This window comes from Phascolarctos cinereus, unplaced genomic scaffold, assembly GCF_003287225.1.
Source record: "Phascolarctos cinereus isolate Bilbo 61053 unplaced genomic scaffold, phaCin_HiC Scaffold_1;HRSCAF=81, whole genome shotgun sequence".
Classification (NCBI taxonomy): Eukaryota; Metazoa; Chordata; class Mammalia; order Diprotodontia; family Phascolarctidae; genus Phascolarctos; species Phascolarctos cinereus.
In genome coordinates, this window is record NW_027555514.1 from 214,579,651 (window position 1) to 214,596,256 (window position 16,606).

A 16,606-nucleotide genomic window follows, 5' to 3' on the forward strand; every position below is an offset into this window, starting at 1 on the left:
TTGTAATTGCCTCTATCTCTTTTTTGGTTAAGAATACACCTCCTACTTATAGCTATGAGAGGTATATGATTTGTTTCTCTTCTAATTTTTTTATAGTTTGCTCTTTAATATTAAGGTCATGTAGACATTTAGAATGCATTGTGGAATATGGTGTAAGGTGTTGGTCTAAGCCTAATTTTTGCCAGATTGCTCTCTAGTTTTCTCAACAGTTTTTGTTCCCTAGGTAATTCATGTTTTCCACTTTATCAAACACTGGGTTATTGAGTCCTCTTGTTTCTCAATCTCTCTTATCTAGTCTGTTCTATTGAACTGTCTCTCTATTCTTTAACTAATACCAGATGGTTTTGATGACTGCTGCTATAGAATGTAGCTTGAGTCTGGAAGTGCTGTTCTTTCTTTGTCCCTACTTCTTTTCATAATTTCCCTTGATATTCTACATCTTTAGTTCTTCCAAATGAATTTTCTTAATATTTTATCAAGTTCTGTAAAGTATTCCCTTGGTAATTTGATCGGTGTAGCATTAAAAGTACAAATTGACGTTGATAGCATTACCATTTTTATTATATTAGCACAGCCCAGACATGAGCACTGAATATTCCTTTAGCTATTCAAGTTCTTCTTTATTTCTTCAAGGAGCACTTCGAAATTGAATCTATACATGTCGTTCGTCGTCTTTGGGAGGATGATCCACAGATATGTTTTGAATTTTGTACTTATTCAAAATGGGATTTTCCTTTCTATTACTGCTCTTCGTGTTTTGTTATTATAAAGAAATGCTGCTGATATTTGAGGATTTATTATTCTGTGTAAGATAGAGATAATAAGAGTACTTACCTCCCAGGATTGTTGTGAGGATCAAATGAGATAATAATTGTAAAGCACATAACAGTATCTCATACATATCAAGAACTATATGAATGTTTGCTATTATTATTTTTATTATCATTATTATTTTTGCTGTTATTTCTCTAGTCATGAAAGACTTCTTGGAGGAAGAAAGGAGAAAGAAGAACAGGGTTAGGAAGAGAGGAGAACTTGGCAGGTGGAAGATTGGATATGGGCAGTCAGTTGGAGGAAAGATGGTCAAGTCCAAGCTGAGGGATTGAGGGACAACATGGAAGAAGATGCTAGACTTGGAGTCTAGGAAGGCGTGGATTCAAATATGGCTCCAGATTCATACTAGTTGTGTGACTCTGGGCAAGTCACTTAATCTCTTTCTACCTTAGTTAAGCAAGGGTCAGAGGATACTAACATTCGAAATACTTTTTTTGCTCCCTATCTTCCTGCTTAAGGTTGGTAAGCCTCCATTAGGCCAATCCTACAGGGCCAGTAGGCCCCTGTGCTTTCTGCCATTCAGAGGGCTCCTCATAATCAGCTAAAAGCATGACAACTACAGGTACCAGACTCAAGTATTTGGCCATCCAGTTACAGAAGGCTCCCTTTCCTGCATGTGCCTCTCCCCTGCCCAATACAATCAGAAAATGAACCATGAGATCATTCTGATTCAATTCCAACAACCAATATCAAATGTTTTAGGCTTGGCATAGCTAGGGCCAGTCCAGTAATTCAGGGCAAGAAATCTCAGCTGTTAATTTTAGCCAAGAAGGCAATATACACAATGATTACAACAATATAAATGGAAAAAAAAATGACCATGCACATATGTCAGAAGGGAATGTTGCAAAATTATAAAAAAACAAGAAACATGGCTTATTAGGAAATCTACAAGCACTGTATATCATATATATTTTCAGGCTATTCTAATTTATTGATTAGTTATATTGATTTTTCTTCTTTTTTGTCATTAAAAACACTATTTTTTATATGGGGTGGCTCTCAAAAGGAGGAGTAATACTGGAGAGAAACTATGATTATATTAAAAAAATTAAAATTATTTTAAAGTAACATGTGTACTTATAAAGTTAAAAAGATGCAATTTCCTGATTCAAATGGACACTGCAACCCCTTATCCAGAGCAGTAATGCTGGATCAGGAATGCAAATCACTGGGCAGCAGGCATTCTGCTAATCCTCTGAGGTGCTGGTTCCTTATAATTCAGATGTTTTATAACTCTAGTGTCAAGACAGCAATGCTGATTGTTTAAGCCCTAGTTGCCTGGACCAGCTGCATCCCCAGAACATCCTCTTTGGCTCCTTAAAGGAAAACCTTCTCAGTCTATGTACAAACAGATGCCAGTCCCACCGCAGCTTATAATAACAATGAAAGCTTGTATCTTCCAAAAACAGATTATTCCTTCTGAATTCCTCTATACCCACATGTTTCTGAATAAAGCTGCCTTTAACCTATATCCTAAATTGTGAGTTATGGTTTTTGCCATGACATTGTGTCACTTTGGGCAAATATTTTTTTTGAGCCTTATCCAAATGTGGCCAGGAGCTCTATTGAAAGTATTTTCCAATATTACCAGCCCTGAGTATGGGATATGTGTGTGTGTGTGTGTATGTATATATACACATACACACATACATACATACATATATATGTATGTATGTATGTACGTGTATATATACATATATATACATACATATATATATATAAAGAGAGAGAGCAGAGACAGAGAGAGACAGAGACAGAGAGACAGAGAGAAGTAGAGAGAGAGACAAATAGAGAGAGAAACAGAGGGACAGACACAGAGACAGACACACAGAGAGAGGCAGAGACAGAGACAGACAGAAAAAGACAGAGACACACAGAGAGGCAGAGAGAGACAGATAGAGAGACAGACAGAAACAGATAGAGACAGAGAGACAGAGACAGAAAGAGACAGGGAGAGAGACAGAGACAGACAGACAGGCAGAGACAGACAGACAGAGACAGAGAGAGAGGCAGAGAGAGAAAGAGACAGAGAGGGATCAGAGAGAGAGAGAGAGGCAGAGAGATCTATAACTATCTATATTACATATATAATATTGTATTATATATAATATACATGTAGTTTTAGCTCATGGTAGGCATTTAATAAATACATGTTGATTGATTGGTTAACTATTTGGATTATTTCCTCTGAAACTCATTATCTTATCCATGGTGAAATCACTCTGATATGATTCCATCCACACCCACCCCACTCCAGGCCCATCTCACAACACCTTTTCTCCCTGTCCACTTGAAATATCAATGTCTGAAGGAGCTTATTGCTACTTGAAGATTTGAAAATTCATTATGTTTAAGTTCATTTATTTAAAAAAAAAAAAGGAACTGAAACTGGTCCCGGACTGATCTGTGAGGACCCTTCCATTTATATTCCCCTGGGCAGAGAAGGGAGAGGTTCTCCCAGCCTTTTGTTTCTCAGGTTCAGGTCAGTTTCCTACTCACACATAAAGCATTCCTTCTAAGCCAGGAGTGACTCAGTTTTAGCCTTTGGTAAGGTACCTTGTTAAAGGTCCTTTGAAAGTCTAAATAGATTGTGTCTGCTTTTGTCCACATACCTGTGTGTGCCCGCAAAGAACTTTGTGCATTCTTTCCAAATGATTTCATCTTAGCAGGAAGAAAATAGGTCATGATTGCTTAAGAGTTTGGTGACTTGACTTTATAATAGATTCCATTAGTTTATCCAAATGTGGCCAGGGATTTATGGCTCTATTGAAAGTATTTTCCAATATTCTCAGCCCTGCCCTGGGTATGAGGAGGGCTAAATACCAAGAGGTATTTAGAAGGGTAAGCTGGTTTTGTGTGTGTGTGTGTGTGTGTGTGTGTGTGTGTGTGTGTGTGTGTGCGTGTGTGTGCTTACCCTGTGCATGCAAGCATTGACAGAAAGAGAATCTAATCTTATTCCAGGTTTAGCATAAAAGAGATCTTGCCCATCCTGGTCCCAGTGAATAAGGATATAGACAGCAGCTGTGAATGGCTACATTAATTTATTGGAAACACAGATTGAGAAAAAGATATCTAAGACAGAAAAAGAAGGGAAGAGATGGGAAGGGGTTGAAGTGGGAGAGGGTGGAAGTTTAGCTTAGCATTGGGCTCTGAATGCTGGGCAGCTAAGCCTCTCTTTACCATGAGGACTTCCAGACAGGCATTGCTTCCACTGGGCATCCTTTGCCAGCTTAACAGAGGCTGGAGTCTCGGAGGAGGGAGTTCCTCACAGAAGTCAGAACTGGAAAGAGTTTCAAAATGCAAATCAAGTGATTGCGCAAAGGTTCCACACACCTGCCAGGCCTGAGAGATGTCAGATAGAGGCCAGGTCCCTGACATCCTGGGGTTCAGGGCCCACAGACCACTCCTCCCCTGGAGCTGCTGACATCTGAGAGGGGAAAAGGAAAATAAAAAGAGTATCAAGATCCCTGTGGAGTCAATTGAATCTCCCATTTAATATGTCTCAAGAACCTACTATGTGCAGAGGACTATGCTAGGCAGTAAGAGAGATCCAGACACTAAGGGGCAGGAGGAGTGTGATGGAAAAGAACAACAAAGACTCTTTGAGTCTCAGCTCTACCACTCACTCCCCACCTCCCTAGGCCTTATTTTTCTTTATGTCTAAAATGAGGGGGATTGGACTCAGTGAACTCTAAGCTCTATTCCAGCTCTAACATCCATTCTATCAATCAATAAACATTAAGCACCTACTGTGTGTCAGGCACTGCGCTAAAGAAGGTTGTCATCAGAAAGCCCTTCCCCCTAGCTTAAGTGGTTTATCAGGGGCCTTTCCTGTTCTAGGATCCCTTCACTGCAAGGCTAGAAAGTTCTTTCCAAAGGCTAACTTCAGCTTCTCCTGTTGAGATGTCAGTGTCTCATTTGTGGGTTTTTCCATTTTCCCATGAAGGAAGACCTTCCCTGTTGCTAGACTTGAATTTCTCCTTTTAGGGCCTTGATTACTTACAGACATTCACAGCACCAACACCTTCACACAGCCCGAGTAGAGGGAGGAGAAAAGGACAATATTGGAGATTAGGTATCAGCTGCCCCCGGGGCCTTGGACAAAGGTGCCAGGGGGACCAGGCTTGAAAAAAATTTTCCCAGCAGGTTGTACTTATACCTGATAGGTTAGACCAAGGGACTGTAGGCCTGGGTTTTTGTGGCACAGCTGCTACTAACTGGGGGTTTATGGCATAACTAACTTCTAATCTCCAAATGATACAAAGAGGAAGATTCCTCTCTGCTCCCTCAACATCCCGGCCTCTTAACCCAGTTGTCCTCTACCCTGGGGCGGTAATTGCTCTCTGTACCTGGGCAGAGTGAGAGCTTGATATATAAGTGTCTGGCTACCTGTCAGAATCTATCTCCAAGCAATAATCCCCTATCACTTGGTCACTTGGAGTTAGGACCTCAAGTTTCCCTTCTCAACTGCTTTCCTGACTCACTCACTGAGCATCCTTGGGACAGTCACAACTTCTGAAACTCAGTTTTTCTATCTGTGGAATGGGGTGAATCATTGTTGCCCCTTGAGGAATCAGTTTTAAACAAAATTGGGCACTGGACATCATCATAATTGAATGTCTTGGGGCAATAGGTGCTGGTGTATAAGGGATGAAATTTGAAATCTGTACTGAATATATGTGGTTTAGGCTGAGGTGGAGTATGGAAGCAGAGGGTTCCCACCTATGTTCATCACTTTTCAGCAGCTGTTTATAGGTGGCAGTCTCGATGTCCATCCCCAGCTTGGAGTTCCTGACCTCCTGGTATTCCTTCAGTAGACATGCCATGTCCTGCTTGGCCTTCTGTAGGGGGCCCTCCAGCTCAGCCAGCTCACAGTGGGCATCATTGAGGGCTACTCAGATTGGGCCATGGCAGCCTCTAGCTTAAAATTCTAGGGGCATAGAAATTGGGGAGGAGAAGAAAGTGTTATGGTCTTTGTGGATTGGATCATTGGTCTAAGAAGTTCTATCAACTAGTCTCCTTTCATCTGGATCCTTTTATACTCTCCCATAACAGAGCTCAGGTATGGGTATTGTTGGCTTGTCTAGTGGGTGAGTGAGTAGGGAATGATAGCCAGAGGACAAGAGGAAATATATCTGGGAGACAGAAAGGACTCAGGCATACATCTTTTGCTGTCTTACTATAGAAACTTAAACTCTCCTTTCTAAATCCTTGAATCTCTCCCAATTCTTCATGCTAATGGAGGAGAAAGGATCCCAAATGGGTGAACTATTTCAAAACATGAATGATTCAAAACTTCAGTCTTTAGAACCCAGACAGCCCTGATTAATTCTGATTTGTGTTTTGTGGAATAATAACAAGGCTTAGCAACCTCTAAGAATGCACCAGAGAGCCTTGGGTGTGTGTGTGTGTGTGTGTGTGTGGAGTATATCCCTGGAGAATTAACAGATCACATATAACCTCATTTAGTCCAACATTTAATTCTTTTTAGCAATTCAAATACAGAGATGGGTAATTGAGGGTAGGCTAGAAATTGGAGTTCCATTGTGTTGAATACCAATCAAAGGTGCCTTCTGTCTGATGTCCATGGCATCAATACCCACTGGGGATGCTCTGATAATTAAATCCCCAGGGTCTTGTACCTGACACTTGGTTTTTTCGCTCTGGATCATGCAGTTCAGCTTGGTGATCTCCTTGGTCCTACATAGACTCTCCCCATGGCGGATCACTATGGCCTTCATCTCCTCAAACTGCAAGAAACAAAGAAGCAGGATTGGTGACTCACACAGGGCCACAGGAGTGGTTCATCCCTTTGCCTCCATGACACCTCAGCCCAAGAGCCCTCTTCTCTCCCTGAAATATCCTCAGGGAGGGATACTCTGCAACTATTTTGGGGTTAGAGTCTTCAGAGGGAGAAGGCTTCCCTGATCAGTTTCTAGGAACTGAGGGAACTGGACCCACTCACTTGGCTGTGGCACCAGGACTCAACCTCATCTCGGCTGTGGCTGGCAATGTCATCATACTGAGCCTTGATCTCTGTAATGACACAGTTCATATTGAGCTCTCGATTTTCACTATGACATAAGCATCACAGATTTGGCTGCAAAATAAAGCTAGAACGGATTCAGATTAGAATATAGACTATAGTATGATCCTCTCGGATAAAGGGGAGGAACCCAGATACATGATCAGAGTCTGGCCCCTGGGCTTGTGGCTACACAGGGGTGCTGTCAGGCCTAATTAATGATCGGATCATAAGATTTAGAGATGGAAAGGACCTTAAAACAATCCCTTCATCTTGTATAGCATAGGAACCTAGATTTTAGAAATGGAAGAGACAGACCTTCAAAATCATCTAGTCCCATCCTTTCATTTAACAGTTCCAGCCTAGAGACACGAAGTGAAGCGAAGTAAGCAAGCAAGTCATGACTGCAAGCCGTGACTTGAACCAAGGTCTTCTGCTTCCAGGTCCAGCACTCCCAAGGTCAAATGGCTTATCCTGGGTTGCACATGGCAGATCCAGAATTTGAACCCAAGTCCTCTGACTCTAAATCCATGGTTCTTTTCACTGCATCACTACTGAGCATCCTTAGGACTGGGTGGATACTCCTCCAGCTGTCTGAGAATGCTAGAGAGGATGGTGCTTTGAGGGTTTCCCTGACATTATACAGGGTCTGCCTCAACCTTGATTTCATGTTCCCAGTCTCCTATGTGTCTAGAGCAATGACAGGCCAGCATCTCATAAATTTTATCCAAGTTGGTCCTAGGGTCAAACAGGTGGAGCCTCTCTCCCTTGGTGAGGGTACATGGATAACTCAAATCTACAGAAAAGGCAGGAGTTCTCAGACTTCCCTATCAACTGCTCCCACAGAGCATCATCCCCTCCCATTGGTGGCTTGCTCCTTCCCATTTTTCCTTTGTGGAAGGGGTTGAGGGGATTAAAGGACCTGGATACCACTCTTCCTTCTGGATCACTGAGAATATGTAATGGTTTCTTTCATTTTTCAGCATGGAGAGAGGATTAGGTGGAATCATTCAACATGACTGGGGAGCATTCTTTTTATTTGGCTTTGTCTGGGTCAGTTGGTAGTGTCTAGCCTTTGGTAGATTTCCAGGGCTATCTCAGATCACAGAATCATAGGATTCAATGCTGGAAGAGACCCCAGCAACCATCTAATTCCTCCTCTCTCCCAATTTTATGAGTGAAGAAACTGAGGCCCAGAAGTGAGATAAGCTACCCAAATTATCACACAGCTAGTGAAATGTGATGACTACAATTCCAGTCCAGTCCTCTTTCTGCCATATCTCATGTTCCCTGTGTGTCTTTTGGCTTTTTGTGTAGCTGAGATGGCAGAAATTGACCTTTCTCATGGTCACTATCAACTCCTTTTCTGCCCTCCCAACCTTTCCTTCTCTCTTTATAAGATCCTCTCCCTTACCTCTTCATATAGTTTCCCGTGGAACCTGGTATTTTCCATCAGGGGCTTCATCATCAGCCTCCAGATCTGATTCCTCAAGATAATCATAATCCATTACCTGTAGGGACAACAGAGAATCATACAATCAGGTTCAAAGAGCAACCTCAGGAAGGCCATCTCATCCATCTCTCTGCCTCTAGCAGTTCTATATACCAGACTCATGGATCATACTACAGTCTATATTCGAATCTGAGTCCATTCTAGCTTTATTTTGCAGTCTTCTTGGAAGCCAGACCCTTAAAATGATCATATAAGGACCTCCCCCTATTTCTTCAAGTTTAGTAGTCTACAATGGACTGAAAAATTCAAGTCCCAGAATACATACACATCATTCCAGAGAAAAGTGTTCTTCTGGAGTGTATGTACATTCTTGATTGAATGTCAAGTTGAATGTGTCAGTTTCCATTCCCCATTTCTCCATCTGTCTCAATCCTCCTTACAATTCTGATCTGTCTATGTATGTATGTATGTGTATGCATGTATGTATGTGTGCAAGGATGTATATACATGTGTATGTGTATGTGTGTATGCATGTATGTATCTATCTACCTATTTCCTCACTTCATGGAAGCCTTCTTGGATCCACTTATAATTCCATTGCTCCCATTCATATCCCAACTATCTGGGTCTTCCTAGTTTCTGCTTTTCTGTTTTCCAATCTGGGTCCAGAGTTTATGTCCCAATGTCTCAGACTTGGGACTTCTAAAAGGCAGGAACTCCCAGTATCTCCTTCCTTTAGGTCCCCTTAATAATCCCATAGGGAATAACTCAAGTCGCATGTGGCTGGGGAGATGGGCTCTCCCTTTTTCAGAACCACAGATTCCTTTTTAGTTTTGGCCCTGAGGGCTGCCTCCTCCTCATACCTACCGCAAGATCAGGGGAGAAGCCATTACTAGATTTTCCTCCTTTCTCCAAAGCAGGTATTTATAAATGGGAGGAAGGTGAGGGCCTAGAATGAGACAATTTCCCCAAAGTGGGCCAGGCTCTTACTCTGGAAACTAGGCCAGGGTTGGAAGAACTGGGTACTCAGCTTTACAAAGAGGAGGCTCCCCTTTCCTCCACTGAGAGTCTGAATCTGTTTAGTATTTAATGCAGCTCCCTAGAGTTACTCAAGTTACAGTGAATCTGTATAATAGATATCCCCCCCCAAAACCAGGGCCTTTCATTTTGGCCACTGGCTTCCACTTTCCTTCACTACCAGCAATTTGGAAGTGGGGTGGCTCATACAGGCTCACTGAGCCTGGGGGGAAGATGCTGGACTAGCCCCTCCGTTAGGAATCACAAGCAGTTTGGGGTAGAGAGAGCCAAGACAGAACAAGATAGAGAAAGATAAATTGAGAGACAGACAGGGACAGGGATAGAGGGAAGTAGTTCTGGACAATTCTTACATAGGAACTTTAGCCTCAGGTTAACAGCTTTCTTTCTGTCTAGACCAGGGGTGGAAACCTGTGGCCTCAAGGCCACATATGGCCCTCTAGGTCCTCAAGTGCAACCCTTTGACTGAATCCAAACTTCACAGAACAAATCCTCTTAATAAAAGGATTTGTTCTATAAAACTTGGACTCAGTCAAAGGGCCTCACCCAAGGACCTAGAAGGCCACATGTGGCCTCAAGGCTGCAAATAACCCATCCCTGGTAGATCATGGCTATCACATCACCAAGGGCTGTGGCATTTCTATTCCCCTGAGAAGTACTCAGGGGCACAACGGCACAATTAGGGAATTCTTTCCAAGTTTCCTGACTTCCATGACCCCTGGTCTAATATGAGCAGGCAGGCAGTATTTACATATAGCCAGCCTGATTTTGGGGAACATTCATGTCAGATATCACAGCTCTCCCTGCCCCCAGTACTTACTTCTTCTTGTAATCCTCTATCAATTCCTGCAGGTAGTTGACCTCAGAGGACAGATGATCACTTTGGGCCTCCATGCTTCCTAAGTCTAGCTTCAGGTAGCTGATGTACACCTAGAACATGGGCTCCAAGTCACTGTTGTTGAATTTCCTGTTCTGGCAGAATTGCCTCTAGGTCTCCAGAAGCTTTTTCTATTATTCCAGGAAGCACACCTACAGCCCAGGGAAGAAGATGAATGGTCAGGGTAGTTCCCAGGGTAGTTATTCCTCTTTTCTAGAGGGACCTATGGGGTAACAATTCCAGTCTAGGGTCTCAGAACTCACAAGGGAGTGAAGGCTGTCTGGGGGAGGCATAGCAACATCTTCCCTGTCCAATTCAAAGGGTACCCAATTGACCGTCTGACCTCTCTGATCTGGGGTGTTAGCTACAGATCTGTCACAGATGATTGAAGAACAAATGAATCTTGTAATTCAGAGGGCTGCCGGCCAAAGATAGGATCTGTTTCATCATCGAAAACATATTTAATGAGCAACTGAACATCTGGACATTCCAACCTGGAGGAAAGGTCAGTGAAGAAGATAGGAAAGTCAATCTGCTCCAGTTAGTGTAACAAGATTTAAATCTGGATGGGACCTTAGATGTCCTTTAGTCCAGATGTCTGTCACCTTTTTTGTGCCCAAGAACCCTAACAAAATCTATGGATAATGGTCTTAAATGCATAAAATGAAACAAATAGAAGTAAAAAGGAAAACAGATATGTTGAAATGGTTTTATATCTGCACGTATATGCATATATGCATGTACACATACAGATACTTATACACACATATACATATACACACATACATACATAGCTATAAGTATGTATATGTCTCTATTTATTCATCTATCATCTATCTGTCCATCTACCATAAGTTCATAGGCCCCAGATTTAGAACTCCTGATCTAATCCCCATTCTTATTGTATAGGTTAGAAAAGTGAGGTTCCAAACCAGGTAAAATTTTAAAGGCTTGTCACTGGTGAGACCAGCTCTATCCAAAGGCTCCTAACCTTCATTCTGAGGGCAGAAATTGACAGATGCCTGCTCCAAATGGAACAGCCTCTCCCAGGGAAGGACAAAAGTTCTGGAATAAACTTATTTGGAGGGAATTCCAGGAAGATGAGACTTCCAAGGTTTGGTGCTGATGGCATATCAACCAGAGGGTTAGGAAAGAAGGTGAACACCAGTCTTTCCTACCTTCCCCGGTCTATCTACTTATCTTCTTCTGTTATTGTTTAGAAAGTGACATTACCCTGAACTGCCCTTTTATTTGGGCCTTTAGGAAGGAGCCCCATTTCCCCCAGTTTTCCCAAGCTCCTAACAAACCTTCTTGGAGGGTTTCTTCTGCCTGTGTCCCCTTAGCACTAAATTCTCATGGATTCTCTCTGTGCCTTTCTGTGTTGTAGGTGTGTGTGTGTCCTATCTTTCCCATCTGAATAGGCATTCCCATAGGATAAGGCCCAGGCCTCTTCCTCCTCCCCCTGGAAGACATGCCTCTGCACATATTAGTTGGGCAAAACTCAGGAACCGGTCAGGAAGGATTGAAACTGACCTTTGTCAATGAAGGCGGCAAACTTGCTGTTGAGACAGTTAATCTGCTCCTTCTCCTCATGCTTCATGCACTGAGCATTGGGGTCAATCTCCAGGCTGAGGGGAGACAGAAGGTTCTCACTGACAGACACGGTGGTGATCCAAGCAGGGTTGGGCCCTCACACTCCCCCAGAGTGGTGGCTGAAGCTCCAGCTGCAGGAGTCAGCCCTGTAGCCCTCACAGATGCTGCGGCTGTCAAAGCCAGTTAGTCCCCTGTAGCAGGACATTCCTCAGGAGGGAGCAGCCCTGATGCACCATAGCCAGGATGGAGTCCACAGGCTGGGATGCAGCTAAATGCCCAGCCCCCAAATCCTGATCTGCAGGTCATGGTGCTTGGAAACTGTAGGGCTACAAAATGCTGGAGGGAAAGAAGAAAAGAGCTGGGGAGAGATTTGGGGATCCCAGGGATCAATCTTAGTAGCCTCCTCAGCTCCTGAGCTCCCTATTTATTCCCCCACCCAAGGCTTGGTTATGCATATGGTGATGGGACAATTTGGTCCTTTATGAGCTTGGGCGGTTAGCTCCACCGCTCTTGCCTGAATGTGTGGGACCCACCCAGGCACCACAACCAGGTGCAAATAAATACTTAGCATGTTTCATCTTCAAAGTGCTTCCCACACCCAGCCATTGCCCTGCACTGCACTGAGGACAGCAGAAATACTAGGGGCAGCATAGGAGGTTGGCCATGCTTCAGAGGAGGGTGCACAGATCAATGTGGGTGGGGGGCAGGCAAACCCTCTATTCTAGTCTTGGTAGAGGAAGAGAGATACTAGGGTCTGGGAGACACTAAAGCAATTGGGGAGGGGCAGGGGGCTGTCTAGACTTTGAAAGGTAAGGGGAACCAGAAGAGTGATGGGTGTGGCTAGAGATAAGAGCACCAATGAGGAGAAAGGATAGGTTGAGCCCCAACATTCTCTTGGCTATTTCAAAGTTTAGGCTGAGCTCAAACCATTGGAGGTCTCTGGGTAGGGAGGTAAACCTAAGTATTTTGAGGCTGTGGGTACTCCCTGCTGGCTTAGGACATCTTTGACTCTTTGAGGGCAAAGGTGGCGGGAAGCTCAAAGCCATCGCCAAAGAGTGGAGGGGATTCTGTGGAGGATGGGAATGATGGAAGGAGAAAGAAACTGGAACCTAGAGAGGGACATATTAGTTGGGGATGCATTTGGGAAAATGGGTTGTCAAGATGGGAAGTTAAGAATAAGAATTATGTGGGTCATCTGGTGGTTGAGGGAGGGTGACATTTGCTATTATTTTATAGGTTTGGAGGTGCCAGACTGGCATTTTAGAGTCTATTTATTTCCCCTGAACAGTGCTTGCAATTCAGGTAGCTGCTGACAACTGAACTTTGGTGGCTTGGATAATTGAGTCAAACATACTTCAGTCAACTCAATTCCTTCTACCAATCCTTATTAAAGTGTCTTAATACTTCAAGGACCCAATCAATTCAAAATTACAACCCTGCCACCACATTGTAAATGGCTTCTGTGACAGGGGTCAGTTGACCACCAAGGTCACCTCCAAGATACAATGAAACTATTTAAATAATAAGCATAACTACTATCTAATCATTCATTACTAACATTTCCCTAACAATTTGAAAGAAAAAAACCCAATTAAGAGCAAACTTTAAAGAAATATAAATGTTAAGTACAAATTTAAGCCATAAGCCCTGGGAACAGTAGCATCACCTCCAGATCACTCTGATTCTGGGTTGGCTCTCACTACCATCAGTACCAACACCACCACTAGCCCCACCTAGACCACTGGCCTTCCATTTAGGCCATCCACTGAAGCCATCTTCCAGGGGAGCAATTCTTGTGGAAATATGGCTTGGCAGGTCAGTCAATAAGTCATTCACTAAGCACTATGTGCCAGTCAGTAAGTAAGGCAAAAGAAAGTCCCTGCCCTCAAGGAGCTCACAATCTAATGGGGGAGACAATAATCAAATAAATATATGTGAACAAGCTACATACAGGATAAATAGGAAATGAAGAAGACAGGGAAGGAACTAGAACTAAGAGGGGTTGGGAAAGGCTTCCTATGGAAGATGGGATTTTAGTTGGGACTTGAAGGGAGCCAGGGAATCTAGTAGGTGGAGATGAAGAGGGAGAGCATTCCAGGCATGGGAGGCAATTGCCTCTACTGATGCTATATCCCATCTTCCTCCTTGAAGCAGCCACATCTACTGAAGAACCAGGAAACAAAGTGTTTACCATCAAAGTACTTGGTACCATCAAAAATTTTATCAATGGAAATGCCCTTAAAGAAAATGCATTGCCATCCACTTGAAGTTGAAATTGCCTATATGTATTATTACCTCCTACTATTAGAATGTGAGCTCCTTGAGGTCAGGAGTCATCTCATCCACTTGTAGCCACAATGCTTGGCATGACGCTTTGTACATAGTAAGTGCTTAATATGTGTTTTTTTTTCATTCCCTCATTTGTTTCATTCCTTTCCCAGTAAACATTAACTATTCTCAGTGACTGCTTGATCCAATCTGGACGTTATTCTAGACTAAGAAGAAAGCTTACTTTGAATCTTTCCTTGAAACCTAGTCTTCTGGGTACAAATACACTGCCCCACGTCCCTTATTCCAGGATTTCAGGCCTTTAGGGAAATTCCCCTTATCAAAAGTGCTTACATTTTCTCAAAGAAGACATTTGCTCCAAAGTACTCCCAGTAATTTCTCAGAATGTTTCCTTCAATTGTAATCAATCATCACTCAATCAATTAATCAGGGGATCACATTTAGAGCTGCTATATATAGTTCAGACTTTTTATAGCTCAGCAAATCTATGGTGAACATTTTTATAGACTTTATGGTTCTAAACTGTTTTATATTCATTATCTCATTGAATAGTCACAACAGTCCTGCTAGGTAGGCAGGGGAGGGCTTACTGCCTCCTTCCCCCTTTTTTATAGATTAGGTTCAGAGAGGCAAATAAATCATACAGCTAGCCAGGGCAGAATGATGGTCCAAACCCAAGTTTTCTGAGCCCAATTCCAGAAGACGTTTTCTTTCCTTTTGGTATATGTTCATTCACTGGCTATTCCCTCTCTCCACCTTTCTCCTTTCCATTTTACTCTGAAAGCATTACTATTCTGTAAATACATCTTGCTACTAATTCAGTAAATACACACTGCTACTAATAATTGCTCCTAAGCAGAAATTTTGTCATGAGATTTTCTCCTTTGGGCCAAAATGGTTCTTATTTATTATTCAATAAATTTGGAAGAAGTCATTGTCATTGATTTCCCAGCTGTCACTGTCATTGATTTCCTAGCTTGGGAGCTGTCAATTGAGTTGTCGAATGACGGGATAATCCCATCTGTGATCCTATAAACCCAAGGGTCAAGGGGCATATAATAGCCCACATTTCCACACTCTTTTGTTAGTTTTCCTTGAAGAAGTGAAGTAGACAGTAAAAGTCATAGCGCCATAGAGTTTGAGTTAGAATGGATCTCAGAGGCCATCTAGTTCAACTTTCTCATTTTACAGATGAGGAAACTGAAGCGTAGAGAGGTGACAGGACCTGCCTCTGGTCATCTAACTAGTAAATGTCATAGCTGGGATTCAAATCAAAGTTTCCTGATTCCAAGTCTATAGCTGGGGACAGACTCAGGGGGAGAAGAGGAGAAGAAGAAGACTCTTGTGCCCAGGGTCCGATGTGCTTCCTGGCTCAGTGACCCTAAAAGGAACATTGTTTATCTTGGGGAAAATGAAGCAGGATTTACTTTGAGGCTCCTCCTTTTTGTGGTCATGATTCTTCCTTTGGCCAAAGTGTAAAACAGTGGCTGAGGGTGGGGTGGGCCCATCCCCAGCTATTACAGCGGCCCCAGCTTTTGTTGGGAAGTTTATAGCTTGACTGAGTGATGGTGGTGGTGCTGCTGCTGCTCTTGTGTTTGTGGGAGGAAGAGGGGGAGGGCAGGGTTTCTGAGTCAAGGTTCTTTACCTGAGGGTCCCCACCTGTAGCCTTTAGTCCCCATCCATCCCCCCCACTCAATGGGGTTTCCTCTATCCTGTGACTACCAAACTGATTGGTTGGATGTATGTGGTAGGGGAAGAAGGGGGCTCCCCAGTCGGTCTCTAAGAAGCCCAGGACCTCACAGCCTGATTCATCCACGGGCTAGGCCTTGAAGTTCCTTCTTTAAAAGCCCAAGTGCTACTTCTGACTGTCATAATGCTTACCATCCTTGCTTCCTCACAACATGGACCTAGGCACATTCCCCTCTTTGGCCCAACCTCTAACTGCCATGTTTCATCAGCTGGATTTTTGGGCTCAGCAGTCATATCTCAGAGTTAGAGCAATGGCAAAGTCCTGGAAGCCCCTATGTGCCCAGCATGAAGATCTTTGGCCATAATTCGGATGTGGGTGCATCCATGGCCCTTTCCACTCTCAGTGATGGGAAATTTTTCTGACTAAAGCTTATAGGTCTCCAAAGGCTACATTGGCTACAATAGGGGTATGGGGAGTGTGAGGAGAGGTACTGCAAAACCTCTCCAAAAATTGTAGCCACTGCCTCCCTCCCTTCCTTTGTCTTACTTACCCAGACCCTTCACTCTTTAATGGATTCCTAATCCTACACAAAGGTATTATAATCTCTCCTCACCTCTGACTTTTATCATAGATTCTTATTCATGTGGGAAGCCCTCTTCAAAGTCCTGTTTCCCCCTTATATCTAAAAACATAGTCCAAGACTCCTCCAGGAAGCCTTCCCTGATAAACCTCCCTGACTTGGGAGGGGAGAAAGCCCATCAAATGACACAAGACTAATCACTCAGCAGCCCCTCAAAACTCATGGTC

General features: G+C 43.2%; 1 pseudogene; it reads right to left on the reverse strand.

Moving 5' to 3' along the window:
* Positions 1-4,223: 4,223 nt before the first annotated feature.
* LOC110194116 (keratin, type II cuticular Hb1-like) lies at positions 4,224-12,126 on the reverse strand (annotated as a pseudogene).
* Between the last annotated feature and the right edge of the window lie 4,480 nt (positions 12,127-16,606).